The following is a 24,656-nucleotide window of genomic DNA, read 5'->3' on the forward strand; positions in this document are numbered from 1 at the left end:
AACAGCTGTACCATTTATTAGCAAGGTGACCGTAAGCAAGGTACTACGTGGGACTCAAGTTTCTCATCTGAAAAATAGGCTAATTAAAAAACCAATGAATTTTTACAAGATTGCGGAGATTGAATGGAGAAGGTATTTCAAACGGCTTCCTCTATCTTCAGACCTTGGAGGTATTAGCCAGTCTTGCCTGGAATACCCATGTTGCCATCCCATCTCCAGAAAATATCCTTGGCAGGGCCAACTCACACCCATCTTCCTGATTCCTTGTTACTGCTCACTTGTGCTTAGAAACCCTCACTGACTACGTTCTCCCTTGACTCAGCCCAGCCTGGAATTTGGGGGCTGCACGGATTATAAGCTCATCATATTGTTTCAAATTGTTTCAGTTGTTTCATATTGTCTTGCTTAAGAATTTATCCCCAGAACCAAGCCCCAGGCTCATGCTAAATAAATGTGCGTTGGGAACAGCCACCACCTAGGGGGCTGCCTGGAAGGTGCCTCCACTTCCTTTCCTTGGTGAGGAATTGGGTGCAGAGCTGGGGGTCTTTTGGTTCCATTCTCATGTGGCCCGACAATGCTGTGCAGCCTCCCAGGTCTCATAGATGTCTCTGGTCCCTTTCCAAGAGGGGCTCTGCTCTCCTCAGAAGAACAGAGATGTTGGGAGGCAGGAACTAGGCAATCCTCCCCTCCAGTAGCTTCAGCTCCAGCCAGCAAGACTGGCCCAGCTCAAACAATGATTGGTTGACATCGTAAGGCAGAAAAGCCATGTGGCCCTTGGCTTTCCAAATGCAGCATCTGCAGCTAGACTGCCTGGGTTTGAATACTGGCAGGACTGTTGTGTGCCCTCGGGCAAGTTAGTGACATCTCACTGGTGCCACTTTCCTCATCTGTAAAATGGCAACTGACTTCACAGTGTTGTCCTGGGGATTAAGGAACTAAAACCTGTAAAGCATCTGCATGAGGCTATGGTGCATATTAGGCACATTGAAAGTATTTGATAATTAGAAAGCTGAATATGTGAAGCAGGATGTAGGCTGATCATTATGAGAGGAGCTCTAAAACAAGCAGGACGACTGTGAGCTGTGCGGTGAGGGAAGGGTTCACCAAAGTAAGGAACTGGACTTGGGCCTGAAAGGAGGGAGAAGATTCTCTTGAGTGGCGGGAAGTAAGAAGCAGTAACATTTATGTAGCATCAACTAAAAGCCAGACACTGTACTATATACTTGCTAATTCCGTGCTCATGTCCCCGTGAGGAAACTGATGTTCAGGTGGATTAAGTATCACCCAACGGCCCAGCCTCTAAGAAGCACAATTAAGATTTGAACCCAGATCTCACTGCCTCCAAAGCCTGTTTTCCAGCGCTTATCTATACCAGAAATATGGCACTTTGTCACACGCAACTGTGTATTAGTCAATGTTCAAATACTTGTTACTGTATTAAAATCCCAACTCCTATTCATAAGCTCTTAAGTTTACGCCATGTACGTGCTCGCAGTACCCAGCTAGACTGATCAGCATCAAAGGCTGCAAATTGCGTAATTTTGTATCACTACATTTTCCTCTTCATGTCCTAACACCCATTCATTCAGCAAACATTGATGAGCGCTACCTGTGTGCTAGATACATCTATTGGTTTCTGTTGCTGCATCAGTAAACCAAATATTTTCTCTGCCCTCATGTAGCTTATAGTCTAATGGACAAGGGGCAGATATTGATCAAATAATTAAATGTGCCATCTTAGAATATAAGTAGGAAAGTACTAGGCATTAAGTCTTCTCAGAAAAAAAATGCTAAATAAATGTCAGTTTCCTGGCTAGGATGGCGAGATAATGACCATAGTATACATGTCCAGGTCTTTAAATCCTCGGGAAAAAAAAAAAATTACAGGCAGTCTGCTAGGTATTCCACTGGGGAACTGGGGATCAAGTGAGGAGTATATACAGCTCTTGGCCTCATGGAACTTACAGTCTAATAGGGAAGCTGACATGTCAATTAGAACAGTACAACTTTCAAAGTCTGTGCAAAAGGCCAGTTGGTCAAAAAAGGATGTCTCTGTTAAAGTATGGAAGGCATAGATTTTTGTTGTTGGTTGTTGTTCACTGCCAAATGCCTTAGAAGAACACCTGGCACAGAGCATTTACTCAATAAATCTTTGTTGAACGAACAAATGACCATAACATTTACAATGGGTTTTAAAAAATGAACAGAGTTTGTCAGGAAATTTGCCTGGAACTTGGCAGTGACCCGGATGTAAGGGATTCCTTCAGGGCTGAAAAGATGAAGAGGGTCTGCCGCTTCAGAACAGGGATCTGAAAAGATGGGGCTGGGCTGAGTGGCAACTCAAGCCCAGTTTCATTTCAGCTCTCTCTTGCCTCAAGTCCATCTTCATCAGCTGGTCTCTAGGTTTCACCAGGGCAGTTCCATGGGAGACAGTACTAGAAGGTCACACTCTCTCAGAATATTTTAGCTAATAAAGGCCTCAGAAGCATACCATCTGACCTCCTCATTTTCGCTGTAAAAGAACGAAGGCTCAAAAGAGGGAAACTTCACTTGTTCAAGGTCTCTGGCTAGTGAGTTTCAGGGCCAGGACAAGAACCCAGCATTTTAACTACAGGCCTTATTATATGTGGTGTTTCCAAGCCTTTTAAGCTTATTAATTTTAAGCAGAATAACCCTTTTTCCTAATTAAATTTTAGGTGGATGAATTCAGAAATGCTCTAAATAAAGCCATATAGAGGCCACTGGTGGGTCCATAACATCCATCGTGGACCAACTCCTCATTCCCTGCACACACACCCCTTCTTTGGTGGGAACAGTTAACCTTTTCTCAGTTGTATGAAAGTCTCATGTGATTAACGCCTCAGTTCCCCAATCTGACTCCTGCTAACAAAAGGATTTCTTCTCCTAAACCCCATTTCAAAAGCACTGCACTGTAGAGAATATAAGCAAAGTTCTTAGCACAGTGCCCTGTGTACAGTAAGTGCTCAATATGTGTTCATTATTGCCATTTTCATTGTGCACAGGCTCAGTCTATAGGCATCAGAAAAGTGGGGAAGGGAGAGCTGCCATTTGTCAACCACCCGCTAGGATTCAGGCACAGTACTTGATGCTGACCACAATTTACCTTGGTTAATCTTCCTAATCACGTCAATCCACCATCTTATTTTTTTGTTGTTGTTGTGGGTTGTTTTGTTTTGTTTTGTTTTGCTTTTGAGATGGAGTCTCACTCTGTCACCAGGCTGGAGTGCAGTGGCGCAATCTCAACTCACAGCAACCTCTGACTTCCTGGTTCAAGCGATTCTCCTGCCTCAGCCTCCTGAGTAGCTGGGACTACAGGCACACACCACCAGGCCCAGCTAATTTTTTGTATTTTTAGCAGAGACGGGATTTCACCATGTTAGCCAGGATGGTCTCGATCTCCTGACCTCATGATCTGCCCGCCTTGGCCTCCCAAAGTGTTGGGATTACAGTCCTAAGCCACAGCGCCTGGCCTACCATCTCGTTTTATAGCTGAGGACACTGAAACTCAGAGAGGTCAGCTACTTGCCTACAGTCACACAGGTCATAAGGACTAAGTTAGGACACCAGCCCATTTCTCCATGGTCCAAATTCCTCCTTCCCCAAGACATGCATACACATGCATATGTGTATATAGGGATTTCACTGTTTTTTTCTATCAGACTGGCTATCTTTGTTTCATTCAGTCCTGACAACAGTGCCATTTCTTCTTTTGATGAATATTTACTGAGCGCCTGCTATGTGTCAAGCCCTCTACTAAGCCTCGGGAGATGGAAGTAAATGGGCACAGTGCCTTGCTGCAGATACATGCAGATAGGTGGACAACAGATGAGTAGCTGCAAGTGTGATGAGATCACCAAAGGGAGAAAGGAGAGTGAACTCTGGACACATGTAATTATCCCCCTTACATAGATGAGAAAGCTGGAGCTCAGATATGTTAAAGACTTGCTCAAGCCTGGGCAACATAGTGAAACCCCGTCTCTACAAAAAATAAAAACAATAGCTGGGGCCAGGCGCAGTGGCTCAGCCTGTAATCCCATCTCTTTGGGAGGCCAAGGCGAGCAGATCACTAGGTCAGGAGTTTGAGACCAGCCTGACCAACATGGTGAAACCCCATCTCTACTAAAAATACAAAAATTAGCTGGACGTGGTGACACACACCTGTAATCTCAGCTACTCTGTGAAGCTGAGGCGGGAGAATCACTTGAAGCCAGGGGGTGGAGGTTGCGGTGAGCCAAGATTGCACCATTGTACTCCAGCTTGGGCAACAAGAACAAAACTCTGTCTCAAATACAAACAAGCAAACAAAAAACAATAGCTGGGTGTGGTGGCCCATTGCCTGTAGTCCTTGCTACTTGGGAGGCTGAGGTGGGAGAATCAGTTGAGCCCAGGAGTTCAAGGCTGCAGCAAGCTATGATCGCACCACTGCACTCCAGCCTGGGTAACACAGCAAGACCCTGTCCCTAAAATAAAAATTAAAAAAAAAAAAAAAAAAAGACTTGCTAAAAAATCACAAAACAAAATAGCTAAAATTCATCATGCACTCACTACATGCCAGGCATTTTTTTCTTTAACTCACTGAAATCCTCTTAACAACTCTATGATGTAAGCGCTATTATGATCTTCATTTTCCACAAGGAATCTGAGTCACAGACCATGAAAGTAACTTGCTTGCAATAATAAAGCTAAGAAGTGACTGAGTCAGGATCTGAGCCCAGATCATCTAGCTATAGACACTGTGTTCTTAGCCCTCTGAATCCAGGTCTGAGTCCACAGCTGCCTTCTCTGCAGAATGGGAGGCCAGCCGGGAAGCACGTTTACAGTGTCTGCCCATTGGGCATCCTGGGAACCTCCTCCGTGTGTAACTGTGATTGTCATGACTGAGAATCTGCTTCAGGAAGGCAAGGACCTGGTTCCCAGGCAGGGATGAGCTGCACGCAGCATCCGAGAGAGGAGCACAGCTCTTAAAGCACCTCCTTGGATGTGTGGGGCTCCCTAAGTGTGGACCTTAGATCTCAGGAGATTAGAGGGAGAGTCATGCTTTGGGAATCTGAGACTTCAGAGAAGAAAACAACAGTTCCACCAGTACTCTTATCTCACACCCATGGGCGCCAAGTCCAGGTACTCACATTCTAGAGAGGCCTCAGGTGCTCAGTGGTCGGGCAGGTGGCCTGGCCGGGGTGGAGTCAGGAGCAGGTCCTTCACAACCTACTTGGCCCCAGGGAACGGTAAGTTTAGATACTCACAGGGAGCCAGAAAGAGTCCTCTACGTAAGAGTTCCTACAGCTCAAGGCCTCAGAGAGAGAGACGTAGTCCTTTTCTGGAGACCAGGGTGGGAATAGGGGCATAGGTTACCAAACATCACTGAGGAATACGTGACTTCTGAGCCACCACTCGGTGATGAATGTCTTGCATTTTTTGAAGCTGTTTAAGAAAAAGTTAGAGACTGTGTTCACTTGTGTCATCTGAGGTAAGTCTCACCATAAGCCCGTGGCCTCTCAACTGTAAAAGGAGGATTACATACATCTTCGAATGAGGTGACGGCCAAAATGAGATCACATGTGGAAAAAATTTCACGTTTACCCTTTCTTCACAAAGTTGTTAGAATTCATGAAAATGCTTTAAAAACTATAAAATGCTATGAAATGTTTTCTTTTCCTATTTTATTTGGTTCTAATTGATTTCAAATTCTGAGGCTAGCCTCAAAATGCCTAGTTTCTTTGACTAACATATTATTATGGTTTTATCATCTACCTATTTATCTAAGTCTTCTCTGGAGGCAGTTAAGTTTTTAGCCCTTATGGCTTATGATAACGAGCTGCTAAGTTTACCTTATTTATTTTTATTTTTTGAGACAGGGTCTCACTCTGTCATTCAGGCTGCTCTGCAGTGGCACGACGTCAACTCATTGCAGCCCCTGCCTCCCGGGTTCAAGCGATTCTGCCTCAGCCTCCTGAGTAGCTGGGACTACAGTGCATGCCACCATGCCCAGCTAATTCTTGTATTTTTTCAGTAGAGTCGGGGTTTTACCATGTTGGCCAGGCTGCTCTCGAACTCCTGACCTCAAGTGATCCTCCCATCTGAGCATCCCAAACTGCTGGGATTACAGGCTACGTTTACTTTAGAATTAAATAAGTAAAGTGATTCTGTTTTCTTTTTTTTTTTTTTTTTTTTTTTTTTTTTTGAGACGGAGTCTGGCTGTGTCGCCCGGGCTAGAGTGCAGTGGCCGGATCTCAGCTCACTGCAAGCTCCGCCCCCCGGGTTCACGCCATTCTCCGGCCTCAGCCTCCCGAGTAGCTAGGACTACAGGCGCCCGCCGCCTCGCCCGGCTAGTTTTTTGTATTTTTTAGTAGAGACGGGGTTTCACCGTGTTCGCCAGGATGGTCTCGATCTCCTGACCTCGTGATCCGCCCGTCTCGGCCTCCCAAAGTGCTGGGATTACAGGCTTGAGCCACCGCGCCCGGCCTCTGTTTTCAATTATACATGTGTATCTTTATAGTTTCAATATCATATTTATATGTGTGTGTATGTTTCTCGACTTGAAAGCTAGACTCTAAACTCCCAGAAGGCTTGACCTATGTCTAGTTCTTAGCTATAATTAGCATTTATTGAGCATTTTTCTATGTGCTGGGTACTATTCTAAGGGTCTTACATGGATTAACTAATTTAATCTTCCCAACAACCCTATTAAATATTAATAGTACTAGTATGACCCTTGTTATACACAGAGAGGTTAAATAACAGGCTGGGATGGTGAACCTGGGCTTCCAAGCCAGGCAGCCTGGCCCCAGAGTTCCTACTTTTAAGCTCTACTCTGCTGGCTCCCTTTGAACCCCTCACTCAGAGCCCTGCATCTGAGAGACATTTGGAAATGTTTGTCGGTTTCATTTAAGGCCATTGTGTAACCCGAGAAATACGGCTTAGAGATGGGAGATATGGGTCAGGAATGCATTTAGCTGCAAGTAACAGAAAACCTGACATGTAGGGGCATAGGCAATAAAGACATTTCTTTTTCTCACATAGACAGAGTCTAGGTGTTTCCAGATTTGGTGCAAAGAGAGACTTGCTGTCAAAGATCAGGGCAGTCTTTGCCATTCCTTCCTGTCATTCTTAGATTATTGGCATTTTGTTATCGTGCTCAATACTACGCTATCTGTATTAGTCTGAGTTTTCCAGAGAAACAGAACCAATAGTAGACGATAGGTAAATAGATAGATAGGTGTACCTGCAGGTATAGCTACAGATTTACTATAAGGAATTGGCTCACTGGATTATGGAATCTGAGAATTCCAGGATCTGCAGTTGGTAAACTGGAGACCCAGGAGAGCCAATGGTGTGAGTCCCAGTATGAGTCCAGAGTCAGGAGGAGACTGATGCCCTAGCTTTTAATACAAATTATTAATTACTCATTCATTTATCTTCCCACACCATCTAACATTTCTATATGATGAAACTTCGACTCACTTCTTGGTGCCTGCCTAATCCTCCAGATCATTACAGGATTATTCTTGGCCATGCATTACACGTCAGACACTTCAACTGCCTTCTCTTCAGTCACTCATATCAGCTGAGATGTAAACTACGGCTGAATGGTCTGCTATTTTCATGTTAACGATGCTTCAATATTTTTCATCTGCCTCTTCTTACACGTTGGGCTAGGTTTATACTATGGATCATTTACATTTCTAGAAACCTGAAATATTGGCATTATCCTCCTACTCACAACTCCTACTTCAACAGTCAGGCAGGGAGAGTGAATTCTCCCTTACTCAGCTTTTTATTCTATGCAGGCCTCCAGCAGATCTGATGAAGCCCACCCAGAATGGCTCAGGCAACCTGTGTTACTCAGTCTACAGATCCAAATGCAAATCTCAGCCAGAAACATCCTTACAGTCATACCCAGAAATGTTTAATCAGATGTTTAAACACCTGTATCCCAGTCGAGTTGACACATAAGATGAACCATCTTGCTGTCCCAACTTGACTGCCAAACGTGGAGGCATCATGTCAATGTCAGGTCAGGAAGAAAGGGTCGTGCCTGGTGGCTCTTCTCCTCTCAGGCCTCCTCCTTTAAGACAGTTTGCCAGAAGTTCCTAGCAGATTTCTATGTTGGCCTCATTGACCAGAATTGGGTCACATGTCACTAGCAGTAGTTACAAGGGAGGCTGGCAAGATTGAATATCTGGATTTCCACCCTCTGCAATAGAAAGAGATAAAAGAGAAGAAGGTTGAGTTGTTGGGTTAGCCAACCCACAGCATTTATCAGAGCAGCCGTGCAAAGTCACAAAATCAGTAGTAGGAACAGAATTAGGACCCTTGACTGTTTTCTTCTTTCTATAATATGTGAAAGAGAAGGACATTTCATTCACTAGGCTACAATTTGGTGACTGAAGCCTTTACGCCACTGTTCCTCCAATTTCTGTTTCTTAGCAGTGATTCACCAGGCCCTTGCTCTCAGTTTATTGTGTAGAAGACATAAGTATTACAAGGTGAAGACTTTTAGAGGATAAGTGACACACAAGTAGGCCAGTAACAGGGTCCCAGGATCTTGTCTACCCTAGAACAAGACTCAATCCAGTTGAACCAATTCTTATTGAGTGTCCACTGTATAACTGTCATAGTATAGGCCGTGATAACGTTGCAAGAAAGGAGGTACCATCATCTATGCTCTTGATGAGCTCACAGCCTGGTGGAAAACCAAGTTGGGAAACACATGTGCACCGTTGAAGGACTGAGGGCCATGAGAGAGGAATGTATGGGATACAGTGAAGCCCAGCAAGGGACAGGCCAGCTCACTGCCATGTTCAAAGAAGGCTTTCTTTGCAAAGAAGGAGATGTTGAAGCCAACTGTAGAAGGATGAGCAGGTATTTTCCAAGCAAACAAATAGAGGAGGGCATTCTAGTCCAAAGGAATAGCATATGCAGCATGTGGAGGTGTGGACCAGTTGGGTTTGCTCAGGCTTCACTAGGCTCTGGAGTGAAAATGCTCTTCCCTACACGTGGACAATCACACAGCTACAAAGTGCTTATACAAGTATTCTCTTATTGGAGTTCCTTAATTCCTACTTTCCACTTACTGCAAACTGTACTGATTTTTAAGACTCTACTGAAGGGTTGACTCCTCCACGAGACTATATCCTGGGCCCCTGTTACTGTGTCAGCTGACACAGGCTCCTTTCTCTGCTCCTGTGGCGTACTCACCATTTCCCTTACCATGTTGGCAATGTCTGTCTCTATGTGAGTCTCTTCCAGGGCTCCATGAGCTCCGTGACAGCAAAGACTGTGTCTCATGCATCTCCACAGTCCAGTGCCTAGGGCAGTGCCAGGTATCCAATTAATCCCAATATGTAGTTGAGGAATGGAGTGAATAGATGAGTCTTGGGAGGTGGGCAGAGCAAACACGATTATTCTTATACACGAATGGAGGAAGTGCAGATGAAGAAGGGTCAGAGTGTTGGGCCCCTGGTCATCTAGACTAGACTAGACTGGACTAGAACCCAGGCAAGCTGACCCTGATTCAGATTCTTTCTATTCTACCATGTTGTCTCCAGAGGAAGCAGGTCTCATCTTTTTAATTTTATAGGGTCCAGAAATAGATTCCAGGCTATCAGAATTCCTGGTCATTTCCCAGTTTCTTCTTCTCCCAAGCTTCTCTTTATGGTCCTGATTCTCATATTCTCTAAGCTTCTCCTCTCTTTTTCCCTTAAATTTACTTCTCTAAGTTTTCACAATTCAATCATTCACCTAGCCCACCCCAGAAATAGGCAACTTCCCCCAGATAATCTCCAGGCTTCAGCAAACTGGTATTCATGAAGCCTCCCTGATAACCCAGGGACCAAGAACTCTTCATCCTTTTCCTGGCTAAGACCTGCAGCAGAAGACTGGAGATGGGAGATGGGTAGGAGGTGATTCTGGGGCTGTGGGTGGCTGTGGTATCCAGTTTATATGTCCACTTAGCAGAAATGAATTCCTAGACCACCTCTTTAAAATAGATCTCTCCAATACTATACCTTCAAGGATCTGAAATACATCCCTGTCTCCCATGCTAGTACCAGTGTCTGATTTTTACTACTTAGAGTCTCCTGTTTCTTTCACGGCACTCATCACAATTTGTAATAGCATGTGTGTGTTTACATAGGTTTTGGGTTTTGTCTGTTCCCACACTATCCTACAAAACCAAGGATCACATCTATCCCGTTAACCTCTGTATCCTCAGCTCCCAGCACACTGCCTGTAATAGGTGCAGAGTGAGTATTTGTTGAATAAGACAATGACTGCACAGGTTGGCTTTTTCTTTTTCTTTTCTTTTTCTTTTCTTTTTTTTTTTTTTTTTTTGAGACAGAGTCTCACTCTGTCACCCAGGCTGGCGTGCAGTGATGCAATCTCAGCTCACTGCAACCTTAGCCTCCCGTGTTCAAGCAATTTTCCTGCCTCAGCCGCCTGAGTAGCTGGGATTACAGGCACGTGCCACCATGCCCGGCTAATTTTTTGTATTTTTTTAAGTAGAGATGGGGTTTCACCATGCTGGCCAGGCTGGTTTCGAACTCCTGACCTCATGATCTGCCTGCCTTGGTCTCCTAAAGTGCTGGGATTACAGGCGTGAGCCACCGCGCCCAGCGGCTTTTTGTTATTATTATTATTATTATTATTATTAGCTAAAAAGGAATCTTGAAGCAATACCTGTTCTCCAAATAATACCTTTTCTATAGACCTGGAATTTACTTCCAATTGTCTGATTTCCTCTGGTCCTCACAGCGGTTCTGTGAGGATGGTATTAAGGTTCCTAGTATTAAGGAAGGAAGCTGAGGCTCAGAGGGCTTAGTAACTTTCTTAGAATCACATTGAGACAGGAAAAGGGAGCTGAATTACTTATATGGAGGTATGTATTCAGTACTTGCTACCTGCCTTGGTGTGCATGGCCCTGAAAACAGGTCCCTATATTAGGCATTGCCATCGCTGTGGTGTAATTTTTACAGATAAGCAACCTGAGGCACAGAGAGTTTAAGCACTTTGCTCAAGCAGGAATGGCTGGTCCAGGATATGAATCGAAATCAGATGGCAAGCTCATTGGTTTCCACTACATTATTTGCAAAGAAATCTGGATGTGGGGGCCGGGCGCGGTGGCTCAAGCCTGTAATCCCAGCGCTTTGGGAGGCTGAGGCGGGCAGATCGTGAGGTCAGGAGATCGAGACCATCCTAGCTAACATGGTGAAACCCTGTCTCTACTAAAAATACAAAAAAAAAAAAAAAAAAAAAAAAAAAATAGCTGGGCTTGGTGGCGGGCGCCTGAAGTCCCAGCTACTCGGGAGGCTGAGGCAGGAGAATGGCGTGAACCCGGGAGGCAGAGCTTGCAGTGAGCCAAGATTGTGCCATTGCACTCCAGCCTGGGCGATAAAGCAAGACTCCTTCTCAAAAAAAAAAAAAAAAAGAAATCTGGATGTGAAGAATTCTGTAAATCCTCAGAGAATGCTGAGGGCTCTTCAGGCCTCCTTACAGAGAAGAGGGAATCACTCAGTGGCTGGAGTGGGATGTGGGAAGACCTGGGAAAGTACAAAGAAGTGACAGGATTTGGAAGCCATGGGAAGTACGAGAAAAATCCATCAGGGCCCAGCATAAGCAACAGAAAGTATTGTAGGGATTTTATGCAGAAAGGTGCTTGAGACATGGCTTTAGGTTTCGAGAATGTCATCAAAAGGATTGGAGAAGTGGCCTCCAGGAAGCTTCTGAGCCCTGCAGAATTGACCCCCCAGATGGCCGGCATGTCCATTCAAGAGCCCTCTGCCATAGCTGGGATTCAGAAAGCAAAGTCTGGAAGCTGCTGCCACCTCAGCTCCTCATTGATACCTAAGAAACTGGAGCAGGGCCCTGGAGAAACCACAATCCCATGCAGTCAGGTCTTCAGGAACTTGTCTGAATACAGAGAACAGCCAAAGAGGTGGGAAGTGATTGTGGTCTCAGTTCTGCCTCCCAGAGTCCAGCAAGTGCTTCCAGTTGGCTGAATCTGCTATTGTTAGGCTCCCAGCTTCAAGGGAGTCTAGGAAATGAAGTTTTTACCATTGCATCCTTTGCAGTCCAAGAGGACATACTAGCAGGAAGGTGTAGTGCCAGCCAAATGAGCATCCATCCCAGGAGACACAAGGGGAGGTCTTATGTATATATATAAATAGTTCTTATAAAACAATTAAGGTGGATATCCTAATCTAAAAATAAGCAGTGGATATAAACAGGCAACTTGTTTATATCCAAGAAGAAGAAGTGGCCTGTGAAAAAATAGGTTAAAAAGGTGCTAAATTGGCCGGGCACGGCGGCCCACGCCTGTAATTCCCGCACTTTGGGAGGCCAAGGCGGGCGGATCACAAGATCAGGAGATAGAGACAATCCTAGCTAACACGGTGAAACCCCATCTCTACTAAAAATACAAAAAATTAGCTGGGCGTGGTGGTGTGCACCTGTAGTCCCAGCTACTCAGGAGGCTGAGGCAGGAGAATGGCGTGAACCCGGGAGGTGGAGCTTACAGTGAGCCAAGATCGCGCCACTGCACTCCAGCCTGAGCAGCAGAGCGAGACTCCATTTCAAAAAAAAAAAAAAAAAAAAATGGTGCTAAATCAGGCCAGGCACAGTGGCTCACACCTGTAATCCCAGCATTTGGGGAGGCTATGGTGGGAGGACTGCTTGAGCCCAGGAGTTTGAGACCAGCCTGGGCAACATGGGAAAATGCTCTATAAAAGATACAAAAATTAGCCAGGAAAGGTAACACACACCTGTGGTCCCAGCTACTTGGGAGGCCAAGGTGGGAGGATTGCTTGAGCCTGGAAGGTTGAGTCAGTAGTGAGCTATATTTGTTCCACTATACTCCAGCCTTGGCAACAGAGTAATACCCTGTCTCAAAAAAAAAAAAAAAAAAAAATTCTAAATCTCAGTAATTACCCAGGGACAAATAGAGGAAACCAGGAAATTTTTTTTAGAATAAAAAAGTATTAAACATCAATTTAATGTTGCTCAGAGTAGATGAAACTGGCCTTCTAGTAAATTATTGATAAACATGGAAATTAATACAAATATTCTGAGAGAACAATATACCTTTATACATTCAAAGCCTTTGATTCAGTAAGTAAATTCCCTACTAATGACTTCTGATAAAAAGTTAGGAAAATCCAAAGAGATATAGAGGCATTTTCCCCAGGAGTCTTTGTAATATATTTTTAAAAGTCTAAAGGCCCAACAACTGTGAAATACTAGATCCTCAATAAAAGGATCTAAAAGTTTATATTTTGGTATGCAAAGATCCCTGGATACAGTCAGTTTAAAAAAGATTACAAAATGGCATATGGGTATAATTCTGTTTTATTTACAAATATATGCATTGATTTGTTTACATATTGAAAATATGAGAGGGAACACATTGAAGTGTAAACATTGTCTTTAAATCCTGGGACTACTGCTTTTACCCTCTTCTTTATACCTTGCTGCGCTATTTGATTTTATTTTCTTTAAATAAGCACATGTCACATTTATTAACAGAAAAATTCCTATAAATGGTTTTGTTTGTTTGTTTGTTTGCTTGTTTCCTTGTGGAGGAAAACTTGGGCCCTGAGAAGCTCGTTCTACCCTTACCCCATTCCGGAAGCTTTAGAAAGCAAACCCTTCCGAGGCCCCCCTGAAGCAAGGGTGTTTAGAACCCAGGAATGGAGCTGGGGGCAAAGGTGAGTAATTACAGTAGGGGCAAGAGGAGTGGTGAGGAGGGAGATGAGCTAATTTTAGCCTCCCTGATAGAGAGTTATTCCAAGATCCCTATACTCCTCTTGCACATGCTTAGCTCTGTCCTGCAGCCTCCACCCCAGTGACTGCAGGGCTGACACATGCACTAATAGACTTCAGATTGTAGTAAAATGCTTGAGATCTCTGCTGCTTTAAATAGAGGTGTTTGGCACCCTTTGGGATGCCACATCTGGCAAAGCTGGGCTCCTCAGCACTCACCCTACTTTGAGGCCCAGTGATGAGACCACTTGCAGGGCCAGCTTTCCCTTCAACCTCAATGTGGCTAAGGCAAAACTCATCATCCCCTAAACTGGGTAATACATATCAAGTATCCCTCATCTGAAATGCTTGAGACCAGAAGGGTTTTGGATTTCAGATTTTGGAATATTTGCATTATACTTAGCAGTTGAGCAACCCTAATGAAAAAAATCCAAAATGCTCCAGTGACCGTTGAGTGTCATGTCAGTGCTCCAAAAGTTTTGAATTTTGGAGCATTTTGGATTTCAGATTTTCAGATTTGAGATGCACCTGTACCTCCTGCCCATGAAGTCTTCCATCTCAAATTCTGGGGGTGTCTTGCATTCCTGCTTCACCCCCTCTGTTATTTAACCTTTACCTTCTTTCTCCTTCTCCTCTATTAAACATCACTATCATCAGGAAAATGAAAATCCAAATTATAATGAGATGTCAAATTAAAAAGACAGTTGAATCTGTCAGCGAGACTGTAGAGTAACTGTAACCCTCCTCCATTGCTGGTGAGGATGTAACATGGTATAGCCCCTTTGGAAAATAGTTTGGCAGTTTCTTATAAAGTTACATATATAGGCACCATGTGATCCAACCATTCCCCTGCTAGACTTTCCCCCAAGAGAACATGATTTAGAACAGATTCTTAAAGCATACTGTGTGGGGCCCTTTATCGAATCATATAACTTTATCTCTAAGTGACCTTAAAAATAATAACATCAAGACTAATAGTTCTCTTTTATTTAGTGTCTACTAAATGCCAGTCATATTATATACATACGCTTTCCTAAAACATCCCTAGGGATGGCAATATCTTGAGACTCAAATAGCCACTTGACAGAGCAGATATCCAAAAATAGCCAACAAGCATGTGAAATGATATTAAACATCATTAATCATCAGGAAAATGAAAATAAAAACTCTAATGAGGTATCAAATTAAAAAGACTGACAGTACAAACTGTCGGTGAGGCTGTGGAATAACTTTCCTACATTGCTGGTGGGGATGTGACGTGGTGCAGCCTCTTCGGAAAATAGTTTGGCAGTTCCTTACAAAGTTAAATATATAGGCACCATATGAGCCAACCATTCTCCTCTAGACTTTTCCCCAAGAAAAATGAAATATGTTCTCTAAATGACTTTTATAAGAATCTTCATAGCAATTTTATTCATCATAGCCCCAATCTGGAGACAACCCAAATGCCTGTCAACTCGTGAACAATAAACAAAATGTGGTACATGCACATAAGGGGATGCTTCTTGGGGATAAAGGGGAGCAAACTACTAAGAGATGTATATTAGTTGTCTACAAACTTATCAGCTTCAAACAACACATATTTATTACCTCACAGTTTGTCAGGGCCAGGGGCTGGGCATGGCTTAGCTGGGTCTTCTGTAAGACTGACATCAAGATGTCATCTGGGGCTCAGTTCTTATCTGGAGGCTCAACTGGCAATGGAACCACTTCCAAGCTCACTTGGGTTGTTGGCAGAAGTCATTTTCCTGTGACTGTGAGATTAAGGGCCTTGGCGTCTTGTTGGTTGTCAGCGGGAAATTGTACACAGTTCCTTTTTTTTTTTTTTTTTTTTCCCTGAGACACGGTCTCGCTCTGTCGCCCAGGCTGAAGTGCAGTGGAGTGATCATAGCTCGCAGCAGCCTCAAACTCCTGGGCTCAAGTGATCCTCCTACCTCAGCCTCCCAAGTAGCTGGGACTACAGATGTGCATCACGATGCCCAGATAATATTGTTTATTTTTGGTAGAGATGAGGTCTTGCTATGTTGCCCAGGCTGGTCTTGAACTGAGCTCAAGTGATCCTCCCACCTTGGCCTCCCAAAGTTCTGGGATTACAAGCATGAGTCATGTGGGCCTTTCCATGGGTCTTCCTATAACACGGCAGCTTGTTACTTCAAAGCAAGGGAGAAAGAGAATACATCTGGAAGCAAGACTGAGACTTATCTGATGTAGCGTTATCATGGGGTGCCCACCCATCTCCTATGCCATATTTGGCAAGCCAGTCACAGATCCCACTCCCTCCAGGGGAGAAGCACGTGAGGACTTGAACATGAGCAGCAGGGTCCTGTGGGCTGCCTTCCAGTCCATACTTCGCAGCACATAACTATGCAGACAAATCTCAAAGCCATTATGTTGAGGAGAAAAAGACTAGAGACAAAAGAGTATACATTTCATGATTCCACTGACATGAAATTCTAGAACAGGCAAAACTAATCCACAGCCACTGTGAAAGATCAGTGGTTGCCCAGGGCCAAAGGAATAAGGGGCAGGGGATTGACTGTAGAGGGACACAAGGCACCTGTGAAGGTGACAAAAGTATATCTTTTATTTGGCATGATGATTATATGAGTGTTACATTTGTTGAAGCAAATCAAACTGTACATTTCAAATGGGTGCGTTTTATTTTATGCAAATCATGCCTCTATAAAGTATATCTTTTTAAATGACCCTATGAATTGCACATTTTTATCCCCATTTTTACTGATGAAGAAACTGAAGCTCAAAGCGTGTCCAGAGTCACACAGCTAGGGGAGCTGAGATCCTAAGCCAGGTCTAACTGCAAAGCCCCTTCTCTTTTCCTTTATGCATCACCCCTAATTCTCCTCGAAGATGCCACTTTCACAAGGGAGAAAAGCGAGGCTTGGGGAGCGAAAGAAACATTCTCAAGACCTCACAGAAGCAACTGAGTTCTCAAGCTTATGTGTTCTGATTCCAGGTTAAGGGGTTACCAGACCCCATTAAAGTCTTCTAGCATATTTTAAGAGTTACTGTTGCATTTTTAAAGTTTGCCCATGTGTGTCATTGAAAACACACTTAGCAATATTGTTCTTGAAAACACATAAGCTTATGAGCCAGTTCTTTACAAGAACAACATATGACTGTCCATGAAAATAAAGGTTTCAGAAGGTGTGCTGTCTACTGTTGGTTTCCCGCCTTCTTTCATGCTTGCCAAATCCTGAGTTTTTTCAGCTGTTTGGTGGCCATGTGCTTCAAGGAAACATAGGCCCCTCTCTGGTGCCACGAGGTGAATCTTGGTTCGTTTCAGCCAGCTGCGGTCATTCTGTTCCCACTGGGAAAGGTGTTTAGAAAACGGAATATGGGCCGGGCACGGTGGCTCACACCTGTAATCCCAGCACTTTGGGAGGCGGAGGCGGTTGGATCACGTGGGGTCAGGAGTTTGAGACCAACCTGGCCAACATGGTGAAACCCGTCTCTACTAAGAATACAAAAATTAGCCAGGTGTAGTGACGGGCGCCTGTAATTCCAGCTATTTAGGAGGCTGAGGCAGGAGAATTGCTTGAACCCAGGAGGTGGAGACTGCAGTGAGCTGAGATTGCGTCACTGCATTACAGCCTGGGTGACAGAGTGAGACTCCATCTCAAAAAAAAAAAAAAAGGAAAAGGAGTATGATGCAGTTCTGACCAGGAAGGCCTGAGAGGTACCTGCTGGCAGGATTCTGGAACATCCATCATGCTTCTTAAAAGCGACACAAGAAGGAGGCTGTTTTTCACAGGCATGAGGGTATGGCCCGGGGTGCTAGGGTGACTCCCTGATAACATGAAGGAACAGAATGAGAACAAAAGTCCATCCTTGAGAATGGGAGTCAGAAGGACACAAAACATTTCGATCCTTGAGTCTGACATTGAGCCTCTGATTTACTTGGCCCTGTGATTGCCCTAGCTCAGTGATGTCAGCTCATGCATTTTCTTTATTGATTTAGTCATCACTGTTATTTGCAGCCAAAATCATCTTCATATTCAGAAGATATAAGCAGATACTGTCAACAGTCTTTTTTTTTTTTTGCACCCAACTCCCTGGTGCATAAAATTCTTATGAATGCTTTTATGCACGACAGTCCATTCAAAATTAGTGGCAGGCAATTGAAATTATACAGTATGTGAGTGTTAAGATTAGTTTCATTCTCAGAAGTGTTTGTTAATAGCTAAAACTTAGAAACAACCTAACTGTCCATCTGGAGGGAACTGGTTAAATAAATGAGGGTAGAGCCATATAATGAGATACAGTTATAAATAAAGAATCATCTCCATTTGTACTAATATGAATTTTTTTTTTTTTTTTTTTTTTTTGAGACGGAGTCTCGCTTTGTCACCAGACTGGAGTGTGGTGGCGTGATCTTGGCTCCCTGCAACTTCTGACTCCCTGGTTCAAGCTATTCTCCTGCCTCAGCCTCTTGAGTAGCTGAAATTACAGGCGCCCGCCACCACAACCAGCTAATTTTTGTATTTTTAGTAGAGACGGGGTTTCACCATGTTGGCCAGGATGGGCTCTATCTCCTGATCTTGTGATCCTCCCGCCTCGACCTACACAAGTTCTGGGATTACAGGCATAAGCCACCGCACCCGGCCGTGAAATGATTTTGAAGATATGCTACTTTGAAGAAAAACAAGTTAGAACAGTGTACAGGAGACCTTGAAATCCGTGGACATAGAAAAACATCTGAAGTTTACTGCCTCAGTTCTTTGTGGATTGGCTTATGTGATCCTCTTAGCAACACTCTGAAGTACATGTTATTGTTACCATTCTCTTTTTGAAAGATGGGTAAACTGAGGCATGGAACTGTTAACTAGTGTTCCTGAGATCCTACAGTTGTTTAGTCGTAGAACAGGGGCATGAGCCCAAAGTCCATGCTCTAAACATGCAATTAATCGACCCCTGGGGCTATTGGAAGAATTAAATGAGCTCATATGTGTTTAGCCAGTTTTGGCCTTAACCAGTAGTTCTCAAAGGGTAGTTCATGCTCCAGCAGTGTTAGAAATTTATTAGGAGTATTTGTTAGGAGTATATTTGTTTGGAAATGTGTTAGCTTAGAAACGTTTCCCAGGTTTGGCCAGACTTTGTTTTACATGATAGCTGCATGCTGATGTGTTTCTCGGCTGGTATGAGTATATGAAGTCCCACCTAGCAAGGGAAAGAATAAGTCCCAGCTAAAACTTGAGGAAACATACCTAAGTATTGTTACCACCTTGCTTTCTTGTCCAGCAGCCATTGATTGGCCACCACTATGGACTCAGCAGGAAATTTTCCTGTAGTCAGTGATGTCTGACGTGAGCTTAGGAGATACTAAGATTCTACTACTACTCTGAGGCCGGCTGTTGGATCTGTACACACCAAAACTTGCCAAATGATTCCTCTCATCAACTTAGCCAAGCCATAGGACAGGAAACTCAAGCCCCTTTCCTTCCTCGGTGCATTTCACATAAGAGATGCTCAGTAAATGTGCACTGAATGGAGATATCACAGTTCACCTGGTAGCAGCTATCTTTTTTTTTACAGAGAGAACCTAACAGGAGTTCTCATCTTTGGCTGCACATTCCAATTACTTAGAAAGCTTCTAAAAATTCCCAAACCCAGGTGGGCACTTCAGGTCAATTCTGTCAGAATATCTTGGGGCAGAGAAGAGTTGAGAAAGGACTAGTTTTGAGCGCTCCTTGGGTGATTCCAATGTACAGCCAAGATTGGCGAGCCACTAAGCTAGAATGAGGAGGGTTGATCTGACAACTGCCAAACCAGCAAAGACACACAGCCCCAGACGCAGTGGGTAAAACCCAGAGGGCTTTCTAGAAAGCTGCTCCCACCCTCTGCTTCTTTTGATGGGCATGGGAACTGAGCTGGAAGCCACCAACATCCTGTCTTAAGAGGTTCCTAGGTTCCTGTCCACAGTGGAGGGTGCAGCTGGAAGCATTTATGCTGGAAGTCCTGACTGGGTGATGGTCCTAAAAATTACTGCCATATGTCTCCAGCAAGGAGGGCAGGGCCCACATTTGTTTCCTGCACCTTCCGCAGCCTCTTTACATAGCTGCTCAATACTCACCCATGGGGGCTCCCTAAATAGCTCCCTTTAGTGTCACAATTTTACTGAGCTTCTAGATTCCTTGCATTTTGGCCAGACCCTGGAAATTCAGATATAAATTCAACATCACCACTCCCTGGTGGAGTTCACAGCCTGGAGTGGGAAACGGGAGGTAAATCAGCCGCTAGCATGTGACATGATCAGGGCCTGGTGGAGAATGGTTCAGAGAAGCGAGGGCTTAGAGGAGTGGGTTGGGGGGGGTCGGGGGGGCTTCAGAAGGCTTCTGAGGAGAAGTGGTAATGGCGCTGAGGCTTTTCTTGTTTTCTTTTTAAATATTCATATACATATTGTAAAGTTCGGAGTAATCTTAGATATCTAGTAAACATAGATAGTTGAACACACTACTTTGACAAATATTAACATTTTGCCATGTTTGCTTCAGATCCTAAAAAAAAAAAAAAAAAAAAAATCTGAACTATTTTAAGCCTAGAAAAAGTACAGAGAATAATTTAGCAAACACTCATAAACTAAGGTGGTTAAGACAGCCGCTCTGGAACCAGGCTCCTTGCATCTGCCGTGTGACATTGGAGAGGCTGCTTGTCCTCTCTGTGCCTCTGTCTCCTTTAAACACACACTTCAAAGGGCAGCTGTCAGGATCAATTAAGGTAATGCTCCGAAAAATACGAATGCCCAGCGCTCTTAAATGCTAACTGTTGTTTCCCTTATGTTCACAACTGAGCTTGTCAAATCTTAACATTTTGCCGAATTTGTTTTAGGTTTTTTTAAATGAAAAGAAATATAATATCGTAGGTACTTTTAAGGACTCCTGTCTACACCATTCCCTACACTGATGACAGACAAAAGGTTAGCCAGGCAGTCAGGGTGGGAAAGTCCCTGTTAGAACATAGGGACAGGGAAGGCCCTGGCTTCTGAGGAAACCCTCTGGTGTGGTCAGAAAGGAAGATGACCCGACCGATGGGCAGGGGAGGAGGCTAGAGAGGCAGCCGCAGCTTGTCAGGGAAGACCATCAGGCGTTTCACCTGCAAGCCCAGGTCCCTTCACAGACAGACGACACATCCTGCCCTCCCCTGTCTCCCAGGAAACCCTCGAGGTTCTTTTTTTTTTTTTTTTTTTCTCGAGACGGATTCTGGCTCTGTCGCCAGAGTGGAGTACAGTGGCACGATCTTGCCTCGCTGCAACCTCCGCCTCTTGGGTTCAAGTGATTCCCCTGCCTCAGCCTCCGAGTAGCTGGGTACTACGGGAACCTGCCACCATGCCCACCTAATTTTTGTATTTTTAGTAGAGACGGGGTTTCACCATGCTGGCCAGCTGGTCTCGAATTCCTGACCTCAGGTGATCTGCCCTCCTCGGCCTCCCAAAATGCTGGGATTACAGGCGTGAGCCACCGCGCCCAGCCTCGAGGTTCCTTTTCACGTCTCCTTACCGTTAAAAAAAAAAAACTACCAAACAATGGATAAAATAAAGAAAGCTCACCCACTCTTGCCCCTCAACCTGGAAAATTCCATCCTGTGTCAGCTAGCTTTGAGGGAAGATGGGGAACCTAGGGAACCAGCGAGAAGTGGCTGGGCCACCTGAGATCAGCGCCACCGGGGTGCTCTGGGGGCGGAGATGGGTGACTTAGGGTTGTGGGCCAGGCAGGAGCGTTCGGCATCTTTTGGGCCCAGCTTCTCAGGCTTGTACTGAGGAAGCGGCTTGGGAGGGGTGCCCTACGAGGCAGATATTTCCTGCTGAGCGAGCTGATAAGTGAGCCCTCTGACTAGTTCAGCAGTTAACCCGACAGAGCACAAATGTGACCTGTCAGACAGAGATATGTGTGGGGAAGGCCTTGGGTATAAGTATATATTAGCGCCTGGCCTGGGTTTGAAATGTGCTCTCCCATCACCCCTCGGCAGTACCATCATTTTTCATCTCAAAATGGACTTTCCTCTTCCCCTACTCCTCTCTCTTCCCCTCCACTCCCCCAGCATCCGTTCCAGCCGCTGCCGAGGAACAGCTGCTCTGAGGCCCATCTCTCATCGGCTGCCTTATCTCTCGGATGAATAATGTTCCCCTTCCCCAAGCAGCAGCCTGGCAGGAGGCCCGCCCCAGCGCTGAGCAGACTGCTGACAGCACTGGAGCTCAGGCAGCTGTCGGAGAGCAGGGCTGTCCCAGGCCCCCACGTGGGTGAGAGCTAACCCCTCTGCCTCCCGAAGACATGCCACCCGAGGCCCCATGGCCCTGGTGAGCTGCAGCTCACAAACTCACCCCTTCCAAGCACATCTCAGCAGTCCCTAGGTGCAGTTGCCATGCTGGGTGTTGGGGAAACAGACGTTTCAGACATGGGCCCTGTCCTTCCGTGGCGAGGGCTGTTTATGAGACACGCGACTTGTACCTAGCAGTACAGACCTCTCTACTTAGTAGTTCTTAGGAACATACTGACTACTCCAGGTTTCAGTTATCCTCATCTGCAAAATGGGCTAGTAAGAGTGGAGTGTAAATGCTTGTAGGTTCTCTGCTCACATCCTCTTCGCCAGCCAGTGCCCACAGCGGCTCCAGGTGTCATGGTAACGCTGTACCTGTGGCCTTCTTCATTTCTTGGGCTGATGGTAACTGCATCCCTGAGACAGCTGAGAGGGTAAACCCTCTCCACCACCACCCATCAGGGGGTCAGTGGCTGATTGCTCTTGGGGATACAGAAGCCCATTGCTCTTTCCTCAAAATGAGACACCTCCATGGTACTGTTTTTGCCCCAGAGCCCCCCTGTGGACCAGGTCAAGGCCAGAGCTTCTCTAAAACAACATCCCTCCTTGGCTTCTTCCCCTTTCTTGTGGTGCCACCCTCACCCCTTACAGTTTTCCTGAAGAACACTCCCTCCATGAATCACTGGCTTGCAAATCCCTACTTTAGCCTCCGCTTCTAGGGAACCCAGCCCAAGAGAAGTACCTACTTCACAGGGATTTGGGGTGAGGATGCTCTGAGATCATGTTGAAACGCCCTTTGCAAGCGTCTGGCACTCAGCAAGTACCCAATAGTGGGTAATCGTGATTCTTACAAACCAGTAACACCTGACAGAATGTAACAGGGGAGCTCAGACGCACAGCTTCAGTGGGAGGTGGAAGTCGAAAGCCTTGGCTCGAAGTTCTGGCATGGGAGACAGTCATCCCAGGAAGGTCCCCCAGAGGTCACATAGCCCAACTCTCCTTTGACCAATCAGGAACCTGAAGCTGAGAGAGGAGAAGCAACAATCTCAAAAGACACAAGAGCAGAGCTGGGACTAGGAGATGTCTTGATTTTTCCCACCACCCTTGTTATTTTAACCACTTTCTGATCCTCTGTTTTCAGTTACTTTTATTTAAAAAAGCGTTGATGACTTTATGTGGACCAGGACTCTGAGAAGGGAAGCCATTTCCATTGTGGAGCCATTTCCGTGTGGATCCCCTGAGTACCTACTATGTGCTTAACACCAGCTAGGTACTCAGGAAGGGGTCACAAAAGTATATTCTTATCCTTATTGCTGTGGTGTGAATGCCTGTGTTCCTCAGAGTTCAAATGTTGAAATCCTAACCTTCAAGGTGATGGTATTAGGAGATGAGGCCTTTGGGAAGTGATTAGTCATGAGGGCAGAGTTTTCATGGACGGGATTAATGCCCTTGTAAGTAAGAGGCCTCGAGAGAGCTCCCTTCCCCCTTCGACTATGTGAGGACGCAGTGAGAATGTGCCATCTGTGAGCTAGAAAGGAGGCCCCCCACCTCCCCAGCTCACATCGGTTGATGCCTTGGTCCTGGACTTCTCAGCCTCCAGAAATGTGAGAAATAAATGCTTGTTGTTTATAAGCCACTCAGTTTATGGCATTTTGTTGTAGCAACTCCAAGGGACTAAGACACTTAGTGATTGCAGAGCGTTTTACTGTTTTAAAAGTTTGTGTTGGTTACCTTTATTTTTTTTTTAACCAGTCAGTATAGTGATTTTCAAAAAAATTTTTAAGGCATTGTCAACATTTAAGTTATTGAGACTGTGACATTAATATCCAGATTTAGGTATCTTTTGAAAAGTCACAAGGGCCATGCAGGACCCTCATTCCCACATGGCCATAATGGCTTAGACCTTAGACTGGGCCCACATTTGCTTATTCATCACTCCTGGTTTCTCCCTCCTCATCCTCCACAGAGGCTTCCTTCCACTAGCTGCCCTTTGTCTTAGTGGTTGTGCCCTCCTACAGAAAAGTGAAATATACCTCATACTATTGAGTGGCAAAATGAAAGACACGTGAAAGGATATGCCTGCGTCCAAAAAAGGTCGAAGAGAGCATTGTGGAAATGAACGATATTCTTATGTGCTTTATACGGAAACAGAGAGTGTGTGTGAGAAGAGAAAACCGAAGAGGCCCACCTCACTCAACCATGATGGTACCTGCTTGGCCCTCTGGGGTAGTAGCAGGGAAATCACCTAACACTTAACACTCAGAAGTATGGACGCTGGACTAGGCCCGGGCTACAGCGAGGAATAAGATGAGGGATTTGTGTTGAGGATTTAGAAGCTGAAGGTCTGTTAAGGTGTCTCAGGCATGAGGCATTGGAGGAAAAAACCAGAGTGGAAATGAGGAATGGGGAGTGTAGGGACCAATCCTAGACACTTCTGGAGGGAAGATTTAGCAGCTCTGGTGGCTCCTTACTTAAGGAATGTCAGGGAAAGAATTGCACATGACTTCAGGGTGATGGATGCCCAGTTCCTGGGAGCATGACAGACCTTTAACATAAGTCCTCAGATCCACTTTGGGGGAAGCTGGTGACTTGGGGTCCAGTCACGTTGA

At 45.1% G+C, this 24,656-nt stretch overlaps 1 protein-coding gene and 1 long non-coding RNA gene across 5 annotated transcripts in view; one reads left to right on the forward strand and one right to left on the reverse strand.

Annotated features, from left to right (window-relative positions):
- The window catches only part of SYN3 (synapsin III), a 553,834-nt gene that overhangs the window by 150,185 nt on the left and 378,993 nt on the right, over positions 1-24,656 (forward strand).
- Positions 10,318-20,315, reverse strand: LOC144331784 (uncharacterized). Its single transcript, XR_013399207.1, has 4 exons — positions 18,218-20,315; positions 15,844-17,302; positions 12,418-12,648; positions 10,318-10,498 (listed from the first exon to the last, which is right to left on the reverse strand). It is a non-coding gene; the product is annotated as an uncharacterized LOC144331784 (long non-coding RNA).

This window comes from Macaca mulatta, chromosome 10 (genome assembly GCF_049350105.2).
Source record: "Macaca mulatta isolate MMU2019108-1 chromosome 10, T2T-MMU8v2.0, whole genome shotgun sequence".
Taxonomy (NCBI): Eukaryota; Metazoa; Chordata; class Mammalia; order Primates; family Cercopithecidae; genus Macaca; species Macaca mulatta.